Below are 20,297 nucleotides of genomic sequence, written 5' to 3'. Positions count from 1 at the left end.
CTTGTGTGGTTGGACAACCGCAGAAGGAACTGTTCAGAGATGTGCTCCAGTTCTGGGAATGCTGTTCGCAGGTCCCTGCCTTCGGGGTCTGGGGGGCCCTGAGGGACACTGTGGGTCTCCTTGGCTCTGCGAAGGGAGCAGAGCTGTCCCCAGTCCCCGCTGCCTCAGCTTTGGGGACTGTCTGGCTCTTGGGGAGGGGATGGGGCCTCCTGGAGCTTCTAATTATGGTTTTAGAGGCACAGACTTAATTACTGCCTCGCGAAGGGTTAATTACTACTAATCGGCTGGGAATTAGGCAATTCTTCAGCCTTCTGAGAACCAAAATATTTTCCCTCCCAAAAGCTCCCCTTCCCCATCTTCTCAGTTTCCCTGCATAGAGGAGTGTGGTGGGCTGGACAGAGTCAGAAAGACCCCAAACCAACAGTCTGCCTGCAAATACCCCACTTTCTGGGCCTGACACAGGCAAGGGCTGAATCAGAGGAGGGAGGTCTCTGACCAGAGAAAGCTCGGAAGACTTAATGGAAGAGGTGGCTGAGGGCTAGTTTTAAGGATCCTGAGTGACCCCAAGTTGCACCCAGAGCTCCTAAGATGGGGTTGGGGTGGGCTGGGTTTGTTGGCAAGGCCAGGAAAGCTGATGATTTCAACCTGCGGGGGGTGGGGGGAGGTCCTGTTTGGGGTCTCATTTTCCTCATTTGTTAAGTGAGGCCATAGCTGAAATGAACGAGGCACTGAGAGTGAGTGAAATAAAACACACCAAGATCAGCTATTGTGGCAGTGGAGGCCCTGATGGGTACCAAAGTAATGGTCCTCAGCGGGAGCTCACTCAGCCCCTCCAGCCACCCTGCTCCTCCCAGCGCCCTCTGCCTGGCCTCATAGCAATGCCAATATTAGGTCCTCACCTCCCCACTGCTTTTCTCTCAACCCCTTTGTTGAACCCTAAGAACATCATCATGGTTCCCACCTCTGGCCCTTAGCCCTTGCACTTCCCCTGCCTGGCTTACTTCCCCCCAGTGGTGCTGTGTCTGGGAAGCTCTGGCCCTAAAATGTCATCCCCTCCACAAAGCTCTCCCTGACTACTCTGTCTCCCCAGGATCCGCTCCCTCCCTGGGAACTCTCGGCCTATCCTGCATTTATCCCTCTGAGAAAATGCAGCCTTGTTCAAATCCTGGCTGAGTGACCTGGGGCTCAGTTTTCCTCATCTGTAAAACGGAGGTGATGTCAACAAGTCCTCTGAGTGTCTTGGGCCCTGACTGCAGTGTCCTCAGAGGTCAGGATGTGGTGAGACCTTCTGTAGGTCACAGGATGGACTGGGGGATTCTGAGCAGAGCTTGGTAACAGAGAACAGGCAGGGCTGGCAAGAGTGAGCTCAGGCGTTGACTGTCAGAAGAGGATGGAGAGGAGACAGACCTGGGAACAGGGGTCAGGACAACACCTCTGGTTTTACAGTTGGAGAAACTGGGGCCCCAGAGGTGCAGTCACCTGTGGAAGGCAGACAGCCCTCTAGTGGTGGAGTTGGGATTCACACTCCTATTTGGCAGAGTCCCAGCATGGGGGAGGGGCAGGCCTGGGGAGGCAGGGAGGGAGTGGTGGGTGGAGGGCTGTTTGGCAGGAAGGTAAAAAGTACAATTTTGATTTGGCTGTGTGTCGGGGGATGGTGGTTCAGGCCAGGATGAGGGCATAAGGATTAAATTAGCTTTAGAAGGAAAGAAGGAGGGAAGGGAGGAGGAAAGGGGGAGGGAGGGGGTGTGAGAGAGAGAGAAAGGAAGGGAGAAGAGAAGGAAGAGTGAGAAAGGGAGGGGGGGAAAGAAGGAAGGAAGAAAGAATTGGTGAGGACTATTTTAGTTGCAAGTGAAAATCCAAACCCTAACTGACTATAAAAGAGAAACAAGAATTTATTGTTTCATGTAACTGAAAAGCCTAAGGAATGTTGACTTTAGGCATAGCTGGATCCAGGGGCTCAAAGTAACATTCCCCCCTCAACTAAACTTTCCTGTGGGGAGTTTCTCAGGCAGCCACTTCCCACGGGATAAAATGACCTTAGCAATCCCTGGCTTGTGTTTTATCGGAAAGTCCAGGGAAAAACAAGAAAGCCACTTTGCCAACCGCCCTAGCAAAAATGTTGAGGCTTCCTCTCATTGGACAGACTGGGGTCACATGTCATTTAGGAACCAATCACTGCGGCCAGAAAAGATGGACTGTGCCTACTGGCCAGGCCTAGGTCATGTGATCCCTCCTAGTTCTAGAGGTGGAGCCAGACACCTAGTGGACAAAGAGTGGAAAAGAAGGGAGATGATTCGTTCATCACACGTTTATTAAGCACCTACTGTGTGCCTGGCTGTGTTCTAGGTTCTGGGAATACAGTAGTAAACAAGACAAAAAGCCTCTGCTTATCGCGGTTCTATTCCCAGTCAGGGCACATTCGTGGGTTGCAGGCCAGTTCCCAGCAGGGGCCAGTTCCCAGCAAGGGGTGCGCCAGAAGCAACCACACATTGAAAAAAAAAAAAGCCTCTGCTTTTGTGGGGCTGACCCTCAGGTAGAGATGGGAATTACAATGATATTAGAAGGTGGCATGTGCTATATAGAAAATTAAAGCAGAAAGAAGAACAGCGGTGGCTGGGGGAAGGGTGCCGAGATTTTAAATAAGAGTGATCTCTGAGTGAAGACTTGAAGCAGAAGGAATGAAAATATGTGGGCAAGGGCATCCCAGGCAGAGGCAACGCTCAGTGCCAAGGCTCTGGTGCTGGCCCGAGGCTGGTGTGTTTGGGGAGCATTGAGGAGGCTGGAGTGGCTGGAGAGGGTGGGTGAAGAGCAGAGTTGGAGGTAAGGTGGAAGTGACGGGGCGAATCGTATAGGGCCTTGTGAGCCTTGGGGAGGACTTTGGATTTACCCTGGGTGAGGTGGGAGTCACAGAGGCTTCTGAGCAGAGAAGAGATGGGAACTGACCTGACTCAGGTGTTCACAAGAAGAATAGGTGGTCAGACTGACCACCTGATGGGCAGACTGATGGTCAGACTAACAGAGCATATGTATAGAGAGACATTTTATGTATAAACAACTAGATTTGGCGTCAGGTGGAGCTAGTCCTCAACCACAGGCTGGGGCTGGGTCTCTATAACCCGTGGTCTCAGCATGTCTGCCAACTGCCATCCCCTCCCTCTGTGGTTTGGTTTGTTGCTTTTTCCCACCATCCATGGGGAGAGGGGCAGGTGGGGTAAGGGGCTGGGAGCATAGGCCACGTGGGGTTGCCCCTCCCCAGGAGACAAGGAACTGCCCTGTCTTAGGGCAGTAAGACAAGCCCTGCCCTAAGCCATGATATACTTGAGCAGGGCTGGTGGGAATGTTTGCTCTCTGCACTAAGTTGGTGGGAACAGATGTGGCTGGGGACTTACGGAGGCTCAGTCTAGCTAGGGGATGGAGCAGAGGTGGGAAGCTGGGTCACCCAGACCCCAGATCCAGGAGAGGAGGGCTGCAGAGGCAGAGGCTACCCCCTCCAAGAAGGCACAAGGGTCAGTTCGGGCCTCGCTGGCATTCGCTCTGTTTGGGTATCAAGATTCCTGCCCAAACTCAAGCCATAGGAAGGGGTAGGACCGGGGTGGTTGGGGCCCTGCAGCCAGAGCTGTTGATGGAAGTGCTGATAAGGATTCTTGCAGTTGGATTTCAGCCCTGAGGGTTGGGCAACGTCCTGTTTGGCCAGGCTCCTACAGCTTTCTCTCCCGCAGCCCTGTCCTGGCCATGGTGGGATAATTACAGCCAGGGGTGCATGTGCCCACTGTACAGGAAAGAGCAACACCTCCCACCTCCACATTTTCCTAAGAATAGGAGAGACACATGCAAAAAAACAAACAAAAAAACCCCCAAAACTTAGACTTCATTGCACATCCCACAGAAAGAGTAACTCTAAATGGTTTGTAGATCTAAATGTAAAACCTCAAACTATAAAATTCCTAGGAGAAAACATAGGAGGAAATCTCTGTGACCTTGACTTAGGTGAGGATTTCTTAGATTTGTCACCAAAGCACTATCAAAGTGAAAACTCATGCTCTTCGAAAGACATCAGCAAAACAAATAGACAAGCCATAGGCCAGGGAGAAATATGTGCAAATCATATATCCGATAAAGGACTTGTATCTGCAGTATATAAAGAGCTCCCAAAATTCAATAAGATGCAACATCCATTCATGTTTAAAACTCTAAGTAAAGTAGAGGGGAACTTCTAAACCCTAAACCTATATAAGGTAGGTACCAAAAACCCCAGGGCAAATATCAAACTTAACTGGGAAATGATGAAAGATTTCCCCACTGAGATCAGAACAAGGAAAGGATGGCTGAGGCCCACCTTGCACAGTCCTGCACCAGGGGACCAGCCAGGACAGCCGAGACAAAGGAAGCGAAGGAAGTAGAAAGTTTAAAATTAAAATGCAAAAAAGAAAACCATTGCTATTCATGAATGTCACAATCATATAACTAGCAGATCTAATAAAAATCTACTAATAAACTAATAGAATTAAACAAATTTAGCAAGATCCCAGGATGTGATGGGGGACCCAAAGTTTGGAAAATGTTTTGCTCCAGGTGATAGCTAGTAAGCTTAGTAATCAATTTATGTAAAAAGCTGTTGTTTCAGGAACTGAAGGGAGGACCCGCCCTGACTCGAGGAGGCCACAAGCAGTTCCACCTGTGTCCCAGGAGCACTGTGAGCCATCCAGTGGTATCTGAGCCACTGTGCCCCAGGGTGAGACAGCCCAGGACACAAATGAAGAATCACCAGGCAACTGACAAAAGGATGCTAGGCTTTTATCTGATAAACTTTTTTCCTGAATTTGAAACCCCTATACTGCTTCCTATACTGCTTCTCTTTATAAAACTGGTCAGTTTAAAGTGGAATTTAAGACAGTTTGTTATGGTACAAGCCACTATCGCTGGCCATCTAAATAAAGCACCCATAATTCAATCCGTCTCTGCTTATTAGGTGACAGGCAGCATGAATGCCGGCTTTTCTGGTTTCAGAGGTAAGGTCAATATAAAAAAACAACACTGGCTGGTGTGGCTCAGTGGATTGAGTGCCAGCCTGCAAACCAAAACGTCACCTGTTCGATTCCCAGTCAAGGCACGAGCCTGGGTTGTGGGCCAGGTCCCCAGTTGGAGGTGTGTGAGGGGCAACCAATCAATGTTTCTCGTCCTCTCTTTTACCTTCCCTTCTCTCTGAAAATAAATAAGTAAAATCTTTTAAAAAATAAAATAAAACCAAATACCATTTATATATACCAGCCACAAGCAAATGAAAAATATGTTCTCTTAAAACCCTTAATAATGAACCAAAAAGCCAACTTAAAAATGAGCAAAGGGTTTGAATAGATACTTTAGCAAAGAGGCTAGTAAGGATAGGAAAGCATTTTTAACAGCACTAGTCATTAGAGAAATGCAAATTAAAAGCACAATGAGATACCACTGCACACACCTATTAGAGGAGCTACGATGAAAAAGATGGACTTGCAGCCAAGATAGAGGCACAGGTAGACGCACTGTGCTTCCTCACACAACCAAAAGAAGGACAACAAGTTTAAAAAGAAAAAACAGTCACAACTGCCAGAAAATCTAACCGTATGGACGTCTGACAACTAAGGAGTTGAAGAAGAAACATTCGTCCAGGCTGGTAGGAGGAGCAGAGATGGGCAGCTGGGCGTCAGCTGGAGGGCAGGGCAGCCCCACATTTGCATGTGGATAAACTGGGAGGAGCAACTGGGGAGCAAGATAGACAGTGCAACCCAGGATTCCAGCATGGGGGAAATAAAGCCTCAAAACCTCCGGTTGTAAACTTCTGTGGGGTTTGTGGCAGCAGGAGAAACTCCCAGCCTCACAGGAGAGTTCATTGGAGAGATACATAGGGTCCTAGAATGTACACAAGCCACCCACCCAGGAATCAACACCAGAAGGGCCTGATTGGCTTGTGGATAGCGGGGGAAATTACTGAAAGCTGGCTGAGAGTCAAGCAAGTGGCATTGTTCCCTCTCGGACCCCTCCCCATGTACAACGCCAAGAGGCAGGGACCTGGATTGCCCTGCCCTGGGGCGTACTGAAAGCTCGGCCCCTTACTATGTAATAGGTTCAGGAGACAAAAAATATATATATAGTCCAGGTGAAAGAACAGATCAAAGCTCCAAAAATAGAGCTAAGCGATGAAGAGATAGCCAACCTATCAGATGCAGAGTTCAAAACACTGAAAATCAGGATGCTCGCAGAAATGCTTAAGTATGGTCACAAAATGGAGGAAGAAGCGAAGGCTATGCAAAGTGAAATAAAGAAAAATGTGCAGGAACCAACAGTGACAGGAAGGAAAATGGGACTCAAATCAAAGGTCTGAAGCAAAAGGAAGAAATAAACATTCAACCAGGTCAGAATGAAGAAACAAGAATTCAAGAAAATGAGAAGAGAAGCTTAGGAACTTCTGGGACAACTTTAAACATTCCAATATCCAAATCATAGGAGTACCAGGAGGAGAAGAGGAGCAGCAAGAAATTGTAAACTTATTTGAAAATATAATGAAGAGATCTGGCAAAGGAAATAGACTTCCAGGAAGTCCAGGAAGCTCAGAGAGTCCTAAAGAAGTTGGACCCAAGCAAACACACACCAAGGCACATCATAATTATATTAGCCAGCATTAAAGATAAGGAGAGAATCTTAAAAGCAGCAAGAGAAAAGGAGTCACCTACAAAGGAGTTCCCATAAGACTACTAGCTGATTTCTCAAAAGAAACCTTGCAGGCAAGAAGAGGCTGGAAAGAAGTATTCCAAGTCATGAAAGGCAAGGACCTACATCCAAGATTACTCTATCCAGCAAAACTGTCATCTGGAATGGAAGGGCGGATAAAGTGCTTCCCAGATAAAGTGCTTCCCAGATAAGGTCAAATTAAAGGAGTTCATCATCACTAAGCCCTTATTATATGAAATGTTAAAAGGACTTATTTAAGAAAAAGAAGATAATAAAAATATGAATAGTAAAATGACAATAAACTTACAACTATCAACAACTGAACCTAAAAAAAGACTCCCAAAACTAAGCAAACAACTAGAACAGAAACAGAATCACAGAAATGGAGATCTAATGAGGGTTATCATTGGGGAAGGGAAAGGGGGAGAAGGAGGGAAAAGGTACAGGGAATAGGAAGCATGAATGGTAGGTACAAAATAGACAGGGGGCATTTAAGAAGAGTATGGGAAATGAAGAAGCCAAAGAACTTACACGTATGACCCATGGACATGAACTAAGTGGGGGAAATGCTGGTGGGAGGGAGGGTGCAGGATGGAGGGGAATAAAGGGGAAAAAAACGGGATGACCGTAATAGCATAATCAATAAAATATATATTTAAAAAAGACTGACAACTCCCAGTGTTAGTGAGGATGGAGGCACTGAAACCTCAACCACTCATGGTGGTGATATAAAATGGTACAGTCACTTTGGAAAACAATCTGGCTTTTTTTTAAATTAAGCATCCATTTACCATATGATCCAGAAGTGAAAGCATATGTCCACACAAAGCTGGTACAGGAGTGTTCTCAGGAGCATCATTTACACAATCACCAAAAGGTGGCAGCGACCCAGATATCCACCAGCAGATGAATGGATGAACAAAACATGGCCCTTTCATTCAATGGAATATTACTCACCAACGAAAAAGAACAAACTACTGATACATGCAGCAAGTGGATGAACCTCAGAAATATTATACTGGAGTAAAAGAAGCCACATACAAAATCTATATCTTGTATGATGCCACTTCATATGAAGTTTCTCGAAAGGGCGAAGCTATAGAGACAAAAAGCAGGGAGAGCTAAAGGGGGGAAAGCACGAGGGAACTTCTGGGGTGACGACAGTGTTCTTGAACACTGGATTGTGGTCACGGTTACACAACTCAGTAAATTCACTAGACATCATCTAATCGTACTGCATGCAGCAGGTAAATTACATGGTAAGTAAATTACACCTCATAAAGCTATAAAAACTCACCCCAATAATCCACAGGTGGGGCTGTCACCAGTCAGTTAAATCAACAAGTACCTGCAGGGCCAGACCGTGTTCTGAACTGGGGATGCGGCAGGGTACCAGACAGACAACAAGCCCTGCCCTCCTGGGGCTGCTGACAAGGAAATCAGGGGGCTGATTTCCCTGGGGAGGAATGATCAAGAACAAAAATCTACCGTGTCAGAAGGTGATGTGTGCCAATAAATAAAGTAGGCGCAGGAGAGTGCAGCTTTAGGTGGGGGGTCAGGGAAAGAGGAAAGGCTCTCTAAGGAGGTGACATTTGAGGAAAGACCTGGGGGAGGCGAGGAGAGAGCCCTGTGGAGATCCAGGGGAGGCAGTTACCAGGCAGAGCGAACCACCGGTGTAAAGGCCTGGGGGTGGGAGTGTGCCAGGAACCGTAGGAAGCCAGTGGGGCTAGAGGAAACAGTAAGGGGACAGTGGGAGGCGGTGAAGATAGGGAGGGGAGAGGAATATTACTCACCAATGAAAAAGAACAAACTACGGATACATGCAGCAAGTGGATGAACCTCAGAAATATTATACCGAGTAAAAGAAGCCACATACAAAATCAGACTTAGGGTCTGATTTTGTGCAGATACTCAGGGGTTCTGTGCTGCTTTGCCCGACCCCCTCTTGCTCCCCACAGGCGTACCTCTCCTGACTCTAAGGGTCCCCACAAGACTTGCCAACAGGGGAGCAGGGGGCAGCGGAAGCTCATCCTCGGGAAACCGCCTGAACCCGTCTCCCAGGACCCCAGGGAGCTCTCCTGATGCTTCTGTGCTAAGCCCTTCCTTGTTTCGTCCTGAGTGTGCTTCTGCCTCGGCCGATAAATTCTTGCTTTGCTGCGATTTGTCTCTTGACTGAACTATTTCCTTCAAGAAGACAAGAATCAAGTTCTCACCCTGGCTGGTGTAGGTCAGTGGATTGAGCGTGGGCCTGCGAAGCAAAGGGTCTCGGGTTCGATTCCCAGTCAGGGCACATGCCTGGGTTGCAGGCCAGGTCCCCAGGAGGGGACACATGAGGGAGGCAACCACACATTGATGTTTCTCTCCCTCTCTCCTTCCCTTCTCCTCTAAAGATAAATAAATAAGATCTTTTAAAAATTTAAAAAAAAAAAAACTGAGTCCTCGTCATTTCACTGGTAGCAACGGGGAAGACTTTGACTTTTGCTTTGGGTGAAGGGGGAGCCACCAAGGGTTCTTGAGCAGAGGTTGCCCTCTGGCCACCGCTGGGGGAGCAGCTCTGGGGGCGAGTGGGGACTGAAAGATCAGGGCAGAGGGGGCCGCACTGGTCCAAGTGGGAGTTAATGGGGAGGTGAAGAGTGGGGGGTGCTGGATAGATTTTGAAAGTAGAGCCCTCAGGGTTTGCTGATGTCAGGGTGGGGGAGTGGCGAGGGACAGAGAGACTGGACGACTCCAAGAATTTTGACCTGAGCGCCTGGGCCATTAGGCCCAGAGAGGCAGAGGGCAGGGCCCAGGTTGCACAAGGGTCCACAGTGGCCTGTGCCCGGCCAAGGCCTGGCCCTGGGTTGAGCTCTGGCGGTGCGGATACATCCAGGGCAGAGCCAGCTCGCAGCCAGGCGCCGCCTCCTGCTGCCTCTCAAGTCCACATCCCAGCACTCCCCCTCTGGCTCTGATTTCTTCCTTTTAGTCTCATTTCCAAAACTCCTCCTCCCCAGGGACTCAGACCATGTGCTTCTGATTCTTTTGACCTGAACTCATATGGCATGAGCACCCCTGAAAGCCTTATGTGGAAGAATCTAGAAGCAGCGAGTGGGGAGGGGGCACATTCCACCCTCGGGGGTTGGGGAGGGCTGTGTTCAGAAACCCTGCAGCATCTCCTGGGCCTCCAGCAGAAGGGAGGCATCCTCCCAGGCCAGGGCGACCCACAGCGGCCCGGCGCAGCCTTCTCTGGGGCCCGCGGTCGCCTCCCGCAGCCCCGGCTCCAGCTGCCCTGACCGCCTCTTCCCCTCTGGCCTCCCACACATTTCCTCCTAGGAGCCCTGACCGTGGGACTTGGTTTTCCCCGCACGCTGCCTCTCTACCCAGCTCTGTCATTCCCTGGGACCTCCCCCCAGTGGCTACCACAGGCCTGGCTTCCAGGGCAGGTCCCAAACAGCCCTGGCAGGGCATGTGCGTGGCCAGAGCCGCAGGGCGGGTGGGTGGCCAACCCTCCCTGCCTCTTCTTCGGGTCTCCTCTCCACTCTCTGTGCATCTCTGGTTCCCTCCTGCCTCTCCCTGCCAAAGGCCTCAGAGGGGTCTTCTTAACTCAGTTGTTCTTAACTGGGCACTGACCGCTGCTCTGTCTAGCTCCTGGGGAGACAGAGTGACCAACACTTAGAAGCTGATACTTACAGAGGCCTTTTTGGGCATTAATAAACCAGCCTACCCATTTCCCACTGGTCCATGGAAGAGGAACTTGCGCCCTAACTGCTGTGGCTTGGTGGGCTGGATGTCCTGCAAACCGAAAGACCACTGGTTCGATTCCCAGTCAGGGTACGTGCCTGGGCGGTGGGGTAGGTGCCTGGTTGTGGGAGAGTATGAGAGGCAACTGATCAATGTTTCTCTCTCTCACATCGATGGTTCTCTCCCTCTCCGTCTCCCTCCCTTTCCCTCTCCTAAAAATAAATAAATAAAATATTTTTTTAAAAAGAAAGGAAGGGAAACTCATGTTCATGTTCCCGTTTCACAGACAGGGAGCCTGGCGCACAGACAGGTGACACTGCCCGCCCGGGCCACGCGGCCGGGGAGCGGCAGAGGTGGGACCTGCCGCCTGACCTCTGTGGTTGCCTGCCTCTCGTGAGAGCCACAGACAAGGTTCTGGCCTTCCCTTCAGCCAGAGAGAGACAGGAAATAGCAAATGAGCAAGAGCGTGCCCTTCCTTCGGTGACGAGGGCGCTGAGATCCCAGAAGAGGGTGGCTGGGGGATGCGGGCTTGGTGGGGGGTGAATGATTCACGCGGACTCGTGTAACCTAGAAGTGCTGTTGTACTACGGGGTCACAAGTTATTACAAGGAAGGGACACCCGTGAAAATCAGCAAAGGCACACGGGGTGGGACTGAGGTGATAACAGCCACCAGCTTCCAGGTGTCCTCTCCCCGGGAAGTTCCAACTCTTAACTCTTCCAGCATCGATGCACGACAACATGCACCGAATATTTTCAACCAGGGACACTCACCTGACACTTGGCATCCAGGCTTTTTACTGAGTCAGTCACGTGGGACTGGCTTGCCACTCAGGTGGCTGACGTCAGCCCCTGCAGAGGTCGAGCTGTTAGTGCGTAGTGGCCCAAGGCCTCCACCACGAATCACACTGTGAGCACGGCTCAGCTCTCCGGTGTGGTCTCAGGTCTGAGTGAACAGACGCGTATCCTTCTCAGGCAGGGCGCCCCAGGGCCTTAAAAATTACCTCCCGGGAGCAAGGCAAGGGCATCCTGCAGACAGGCCTTCCTTCGGGAGGTGCAGGATGGAAGCACCCCAGGCCCACTGAGCCAGCTCTTTACTGTGCAGGACTGAATAGTACGCCAGGAATGTACAGGAGTATTTAAGGAGTATTTAAGGAATATTTAAGGAGTTCAGGTTAGAGCTAAAGCTGGAGGAAGTGAGTGCTTACCTGATCCAGGCTTCAGATGAGACTGCAGCCCCAGCTGACACCCGATCAGCAGCCTGGGAAAGACCCTGAAGGAAGAGCCATGCAGACATCTGGGGGAAGAGAGGTCCAGGCAGATGGAACAGCAGGTGCAAAGTCCTTGAGGTGGGACTGAGCTTCCAAGAAGGGAAGGGAGGCCAGCACAGGATAAAGGAAGAGGGAGAGATCAGAAGAGCCATTTGGAACGAGGTTAGAATGCCTCATGAACAGGATGACACCCTCACTTGGGGCCTGAACTAGTGGTGGAAACCATACACTAAGAAGGGGAGAAAGAGAGGACAGACTCCAAGATGGTCCCCATGACCCCCCTCCGGCATCTGTGTGTCATCCCCTCTTGTGGAGTGTGGGCGAGGCCTCATGACTCGCTTCTAACAATAGAATGAGACAAAGGTGATGGGATGTCGCTTTCCTCAGTAGGTTAAGGAAGGATGAGATTTCCATCGTGCTCCCATGGTTCGCTCTCTCTGCCTCTCTCCCTCTCTGGTGAAGCCAGCTGCCTGGTTGTCTCTTCAACAGCCAGTGAAGAACTGAATCCTGCCAACCACTCGGGAGTGAGCTTGCGGGTGGCCCCTTTCCTCATCAAGCCCTCAGATGATTCTGTGGCCTGTGAGAGACTCTGAAGCGAAGAACCCAGTGAAGCCATACCTAATTCCTGATGGACAAAAACTGTGAGATCGTAACTGTTTGCTGTTATTTTAAGCCATTACATCTGGGGCAATTTGTTGCACAGCAATAAATCACAAATGCCGCAGATTTGGTCCAAGATGAGGAGTTGAATCAGAAGTTACAGTGTTTGCCATGTTGCAATAAAATTGTAACAGACATCTGCCTTGGGCTGGCTTCCCCCAGCTGCGGAGCCCGAGACAAGCACTGGGTGCAGGTACTTCAGAAGGGGACCTTAGAAAGCATGAGTAGAGAAGAAGGGAAGTGAGATAGGGAGGTGTAGGCGGCAAATACAGAGAGTTTGAATGAGCGCATTTCTGCAGCGAGCACGTGGGGCTCAGTCCCCCCGGGGACCTCAGAGACACTGTGGGACACACACTTGAGGACGGAAGGTGCTGGGGTACTGGCCCCTCAAAAGTGATGGAGGGTTATTCCAGGACTGTTAACTCCCTATCAGTTCTGGCTGTGGCCACATGAGCCGTAAAAAGCCCCCAGGCAGAGGGGTCACGGGGCTGGGTCTGGAGCGAGGCGCGCGGGGCACAAAGACTGATTGTACCCTCTGCCTCCTTTCCACTCTGTCTCGGCCCCTTGCTTGGACAGATCCTGCCTTCATTTAAGATTTTGCTTTTCCAGTCATCATCAATGTTTTGAATTTTCGAATTTTTAAAACACATGCATTTGAGTAATAATCCTCTTGACTATTGAGTTCTTTGGCGCCCCCTTCAGTTTTGCTCCTGAGGCAAGTGCCTCCCTTGTTGCCCTGCTTCCAGCCCTGGGGTTCCCGTTGGAGGGTGTCAGCACCCGCAGGAGAGGACGCGGGTGTCAGCTGCCACATCTGAGTCAGGGCGGGCTCAGTTCTGCTCTAGTAACAAGCAAACCCCAAGTCTCAGGGGTTTAAAACATCAGAGATCTTCCTTCTCACCTGGGAACTGGGAGACAAGGAAAGGGAAGCAGTGTGTGGCCCCTCTTAGCCTCTGGCCTGTTTTTTTTTTTTTTAATGTGGTGAAATACATGTAACATAAAACTTACCATCTTAACCATTTTTTAAGTGGACAATTCAGGTGCATTACGGAAATTCATACGCAACCATCAGCATCACCCATCTCCAGAACTTTCTCATTTGCCAAACTGGAACTCTGTCCCCATTAAGCTTCTCACACCCCTCCCCCAGTGCCTGGCACCCACCACCTACTTCCTGTCCCTACCAGTTTGCCTCCTCTAGGGACCCATAGAAGTGGAGTCCTACAGCCTTTGCCCTTTTGTGACTGGCTTATTTCACTCAGGATAATGTCCTCAGGGGTCATCCATGTTGTCGAATGAGTCAGAACTTCCTTCCTTTAAAAAAATTTTTCAAGTGGTAAAAAACAAAATTTATCGGCTTCACTGTTTTTAAGTGTGCGGTTTCAGAGTGTTAAGTACATTCGCTTTGTTGTGCAACCAACCCCCAGAACTTTTTCATATTGCAAAACTGAAACTCCGTACCCGTGAAACACTAGCTGCCCCTCTGCCTCCTCCCACACCTGGCAACCACCGCTTTACTTTCTGTTTCTATGAATTGGGGTCCTTTAGATATGTCATGTGAGTGAAATCACGCAGCAATTGTCTTCTTGTGACTGGCTGCTTTCATTGAGCATGATGTCCTCAAGGGCTGTCCACATTGTAGCATGTGTCAGAACTTCCTTTCTTTTTAAGGCTTCATAATATTTCATTGTACATATTACACCACATTTTGTTTATCCCTTCATCTGTCAATGGAAAATTGGGTTACTTCCACTTCTTAGCTATTGTGAGTAATGCTGCCGTGTACAAGTATCTCTTTGAGGCCCTGCTTTCCATTCTGTGGGGCGTTTACCCAGCAGAGGGATGGCTGGGTCACGTGCTAATTCTATGTTTAATTCTTTAAGGAACTGCCTGGCATACAGTGTCTACAGCGGCTGCAGCATTTTACATTCCCACGAACAGTGCACGGCAGTTCCCATTTTCCCACACCCTTGCCCACACTTGTCATTTTCTGTTTGTTTGTAATAGCCATCCTAATAAAAGTGAGGTGATATTTTGTTGTGGTTTGGATTTGCATTTCCCTGATGATTAGTGGTATTGAGCATCTTTTCACGTGTTTTTGGCCATTTGTCTAGGGATCTTAATGACTCTTTCAAGGAAAGCTCAGGGTATGGCCACTGCCAGGGACACCTGGCCTCATGGACAGGTAGTGGTCCTCGGGACTAGCTTCCTGTGTCACACAGAAACTGGGAGCAAGAGGTAGGCATGGTAGCGGCTCATGCATGAAGGCATTGCCACTGAACTTTCTCACTCAGCATCGAGACCCACACCGGGGGCCACAAAAAGCCCCAGCGACCCGGAGAGCCCCAGATATGAGGGTGCAAACAGGAAATGATCTCAGAAAAAGTCCCTCCTTGGGATACTCAGAAAAACTGATGCCGTTTGCCCAGAGGCACCCTCTCCCCTCCGCAGCTCCTGGTGGCATCACCTCCAGGACATTCGGCAGAGGCATTGTCACATCTGCACACAGAAGCCCAGCACGCCTCGCTGTCCTTGCCTCCTGCAGCATGGAGGTCACCGGCAGCTCCTAAGCATCATTCGTTCCTCTCTCCACGAACCACAGATTGCTCCTTCGATCAACTTGTTTCCCCATTTTTTTTCTTATTCTTAAATGACTTTATTTTGAAAGGATCCTTATTCCATTCTCACAAAAGGAAGCCAGGGCCATTCCCATAAGCGGAAAGCAAAAACAAAAAAAAACCAAAAAAACCGACAACATCGATGGGGGCAGGTGGAGGTCATATTAAATGTGGTTAATGCTACTGCCTGCTGAAGGCTCGGAGCTGGGACTAGGTGAGGAGATGAGGCACCTGGGAGCACAATGTAGGGGTCACTCACCTGCAGAGCTTTGCCTGCACTCCCAGGGCTCCGAGAGCTAAAGCCTCACCCCTACTCCAGCCGTGGATCAACGAGACTGCTCTTTTTGTTAGAGAGAGAGATCCTGGCTGGTGTGGCTCAGTGACTAGGAGTGTCATCCTGTAGTCGAACGGTTGTGAGTTTGATTCCCAGCCAGAGCACGTACCTAGGTTGTGGGTTCGATCCCCAGTCCAGGCAAGTATGATCCCCAGTCTGACCACGTATGATTCCCAGTCCAGGAACATACAGGAGACAACCAACTGATGCTTCTCTCTCTCCCTTACTCTCTCTTTAAAAAGCAATGAAAAAAATGTCCTCAGGTGAGGATTTCAAAAATAAAAAAGGAAAACGAAAATAAAATAAAATGAAAAGAGATTACCGAAGTGTTTAAAGGTGTCAAAGATATAGCTGCAATGAACTCTGACTCTGACATCCATTTTGCAGCCTCCTTTGAGCACCAGCTGTGTGAGGCGCTCTCGAAGGTGCCGGGGACACAGCGGTGACTGCCGCAGGTGTGCCGGAGGAGACAGACAGTGAACAGTGGAAACAAGTGACTTCAGAGTTGGTCAGTGCTTTGAAAAAGGAGTCTGGGGCTGTTTGCAGTTTTAAGCAGGGGGTCATAGAAGGTCTCGGTGAAGAGGTGACATTTGAACAAAGACCCGAAGGAAGGGAGGGGGGCAATGTGTGGATGTCTGGGAGAGGCGGGGCGGAGCAGGCAGAACGACAGTCCATGCAAACGTGGACACATGTCCGAGGAGTTGAGGAACAGTGAGGAGGCCTATGCGGCTGGAGCAGAGTGTGCGAGGACAGCAGAAGATGATGAGGGCAGGGAGGGGACAGGGCAGAGCAGTCAGGCTATGCGAGAGGACTTGGGCTTCTGCACTGAAGGAGCAGAGAGCCATGGAGAGATGAGCAGAGGAGAGATGGCCCCTGACTTGGGGGTTCATAGGCGCCCTCTGGCAGCTGTGGGCAGGGAGGGTGGAAGTAGAGGACTGGCCGTGATTGCACTGGTCCAGGTGAGTGCTGATGGGGGCTGGATGCAGGAAGTCGCCCCGTGTCCACGCTCCCACCCCAGCATGGTAGAGAGCAGCAGGACCCCCCTGAGTGATCCCACCCTACTCCAGCCTACCTCCCCAAAGTAAAATGACCCACAGTCCTTCCCGGCTCAGGTGTGGTGTGGGGAAGTCTGTGCTGTCCCTGGGGTAGAGGGAGCTTTTGTGGAGGGTCCCAGTCCCCCCGACATTCAGTGGAGACCATCGGAAATGGAAACAAAGGTGCAGGAGAGAGAACCTGTCAGCAGGGCTGACAACTCCAGTCCAACTGGTCAACCTCCACTCTTGTCTGAGTATTAAATATTTTGAATTTACCTCTGATTTCATTGCTTACTGCAGGCAATGTCACCTCATTATCTCTCCAGCCTTATCTCCCACTTCTCACCCCTTGGCTCACTCAGCTTCAGCCGCACAGGCCTCAGTGCTCTACCACACCAGGCACCGTCCAGCCTCAGGGCCTTTGCACAGGTTTTCCCCTCTGCCTGGAACATTCTTCCCCAGAGATCTTCATAGCTCTTCCTTCCCCACTTCCTTCAGGTTTTCCTTCACTTTCTCAGTGAGCTCTTCCCTGACCAATCCATTTAGATTGGCAACCCTCCCCCACCGGCATCCCCCTCCCCCTTCATTAACCTGTTTAATTCCTCATTGCTGACGTTCTCCACAACATCCTCATGTATTACGTCATGGTCTCCCACGTAGGAATGTCTGCGCCAAGGGTCAGAGGTTTTGCTCTGGCTTGTTCACACCTGGGCCGCCAGTGCCTAAGCGCCTAAAACAGCACCTGGCGCGCAGTGTTTGCTGAGTGAATATGTGACTGTCAGATCTGAAAAGGAGGAGGGTAATGCTTACGTCATCTGAGTCAGTGGAAAGGAAGACTAAGGGGCCACCCGTGCGCCACAAAGGAGAGGTTGTAACATCAGAGATGCCCAGGGTAAGGCTGGGACGCAGTGCCATCTCCCACTCAGGGTTTTTAAAAATGGGGGTGAGATTCACAATGACATGAAATCTACCATTTAAAAGTGAACCATTGCCCTGGCTGGTGTAGATCAGTGGATTGAGCATGGGCCTATGAACCAAAGAGTTGCTGGTTCGATTCCCAGTCAGGGCCCATGCCTGGGTTGCAGGCCAGGTCCCCAGCTGGGGGCCTGTGAGGGACAACCACACACTGATGTTTCTCTCCCTCTCTTTCTCCCTCCCTTCCTCTCTCTCTAAAAAAATAAATGAGTAAAATCTTTAAAAAAGAGAGAAGAGTGAACCATCCAGGGGCATTCAGCACATTCACAGCGCTGGGTGGCCACCGTCTCTATCGGAGCCTCGTTATTTTGGCGGGACATTCTCCCACCGTGTGGGCGGACCACATTTTGTTCATCCGTTCATCCGTCAACGGACACTGGTCTGTTTCCACCTTTGACGACGGAGAAGCACACTTCAATGCACAGGGGTGTACAAGTATTTGTTGGAGTCCATGTTTTCAGTTCTTGTGGGTATCTACCTAGGATTGAAATTGCTAGGTCACAGGGGAACTCCGTGTAACCTTATGAGGAAGCGCCAAATGGTTTCCCGCAGCTGGTGAAGGGAGCCCCCAACCTGGCACAGTGCTGGGCAGGTTTATTCTTACTGAAGCCCCAGGATCCCAGAATACACCACTTCTTTCTGAGACTGCTCATAACTATCAGCACCATTGCCTACAACCCTTGAAAGTGACAAGGGGGCCCAGCTAGGGAAACTGAGGCAGGGGGAGAGGTTGACCTGGACACTTAGCCTAAGTCTCCTTCCTTCCTCACCTGCCCCACATTCTGGGACCCCCTTGCAGGGTCCCCAGGAGGCTGGAGCCCATCCTCACTGGGCTGGGTCAGCCCCCAGCCAGCCACTCCCAGAGCCCTTGCAGAATGGGGAAGAGACTGTGAGCTTTGAGAAAGAGGCAGAAGTAGCACTGAATGTTCCCAGCTCCGTAGTGCACAGCTTCCTGTTGGCCACTGTCAGTTCCTCCACTGCCCACCACCGCCTCTCCCCAGACCCCCTTCCCCAGCTGAAACCAACCTGGAACCGGCCGGGCCTCCCCACTCCGAACCCCCCCACCCTGGGCAGTTCTTTCCATCTCTCTTTCCTGTGTTTCCTCTAACCACTTCTCACTGGAGACTGAAAACATTTTAAAAGTTCCAAAAAAAGTTTTACAGGGTCTCAGGTTCACAGAATCAATTAAATGCAATTCTTGTGACTGTTGGTCTACCCATGACCATCTTTAGTTTACTTTATTTGTTTACTTTTAATCTTATAAGGAACCCCCACACCAGCCCCCTCACCAAGAACCTGGACATGACCTTGCTCTCTCCCTCCACTACCCTGCATTCTGTTTCTTATTTCGTCACTCATTTTTGGTTTGTCTTCTTACACATTCGTAGCTGACACCTTATCTTGTTTTCTCCGTGTCTAAGGTTTATGACAAAGGTGGCTTTTGTATGGGGCTCTGGGGACTTCTTTTTTGCTCAAGATTCTACTGCAACCAAATCATTAGGTCGTATGTTTTAAATATATTTTAATCTTATTTGTCAATTATACTTCAATAAAGCTGAAAAAATAAGATTCTGCCACAAAATCTGTCAAGCAAATTAAGATGTTTGCACTTCACTCAGGTTTTTTTTTTTCTTAGATTTTATCTATTTATTTTTAGAGAGGGGGGAAGGGAGGGAAAAAGAGGGAGAGAAACATCGATATGTGTTTGCCCCTCACACAACCCGCCCGCCCCCAGCCCCCGAGCTGGGGACCTGGCCCGAAACCCAGGTATGTGCCCTGACTGGGAATTGAACCAGTGACCCTTTGCTTCTCAGTTTAGTGCTTAATCCACTGAGCCACACCAGCCAGAGCTGCATGTCACTCAGTTTTTAAAGTCAAGAAAGGAGTATGTTGCTAGGACCCAGCCATCTCAGTGCATGCTCCTGGTGGTCTTTTTCACAGTTGTGTAATATTTTAATCCACTTGATCCAGTGGCTGAGGAAGCATTAAGTTTCCATTAAAGTCTTAATGGCCACTGAGTTCCTGGGTTGCCTTAGAGATCATCGGCATTGCCCCCTTTAAACAATGCACCCTTCACTTCACCCTAGTTCCCCAAGTCTTGGTGATCGCTGGGAGGGGGTGAAGCTAGGAACCATCTGAGGTCCAGCTGCTCAGTTAGGAGCCTTCTCCGTTCTGCCTTGGGGAGCCCTGCTCAGCAGTGTTGGCAGCTGCTTATAAACCAGCTATTTATAGCCCCACCCCACCCCCAGCCCATGTCACAGCCCACAGTGAATTCAGCAGTGATGGAGAAGGGGAAGTGAGTTGCTAGGAGCTGGGGTTTGTTTGGGGTTTGGGGGTGTCCCTGCAGCTTCCTGAAGGCCTTCATTTCCTAGAAGCACAGAACACTCAGGGGTGATGGCTCGGCCCCACTTTCCTACCGCAACAGGGCCTGGGGTGAAGGAGGCAAAGGAAGTGGGTGCTAGGACCCCCACCCATAAACTCACCCTTCTCCTTGGCCCCTCAAAACCATGTCCTTCTGAGCCCGTGATTTCAACCAGCGAGCTGCAAGAGCTGTTACAACACGTGATACCTGATCATTTAGTCAGGGGCATTGACGTCTTTTCCCTTAGATGTCAAATAAAAAAAGTGACAACAGCCAACACAAAAATAGTGGTTTGGTGTAAAAGAATCATCAAGATTATACCTATTTTTTTTGTCAAATCAGCAAAAAAAAATTTTTTTTGGTGTGCTGCAGAATTTCAATAATTAGTTTATGTGTACCATGAGATGAAAAAGGTTGAGGGCGGCAGGGGAAAAAAAAAGTTTTAAAAATCGCTGCTCTAAGGCATCACTGCTCTAAGGGGAAGTCCCTTGCTTCCCCTCTCATCACTTTGGGCCCTGCCACCAGGTCTTGCTGTAACCCCATTCAAGCAGACCTACTGCTTTCTGCCCCCAGGTCCCCACGGCGCCAGAAACTCAGAGGCCCAGGCAGTTCCCGGGGACCCA

The sequence above is a fragment of the Artibeus jamaicensis genome, unplaced genomic scaffold (genome assembly GCF_021234435.1).
Source record: "Artibeus jamaicensis isolate MK-2021 breed Jamaican fruit bat unplaced genomic scaffold, CSHL_Jam_final contig_3290, whole genome shotgun sequence".
NCBI classification, from domain to species: Eukaryota; Metazoa; Chordata; class Mammalia; order Chiroptera; family Phyllostomidae; genus Artibeus; species Artibeus jamaicensis.
Note: the sequence above shows the minus strand (reverse complement) of the source record.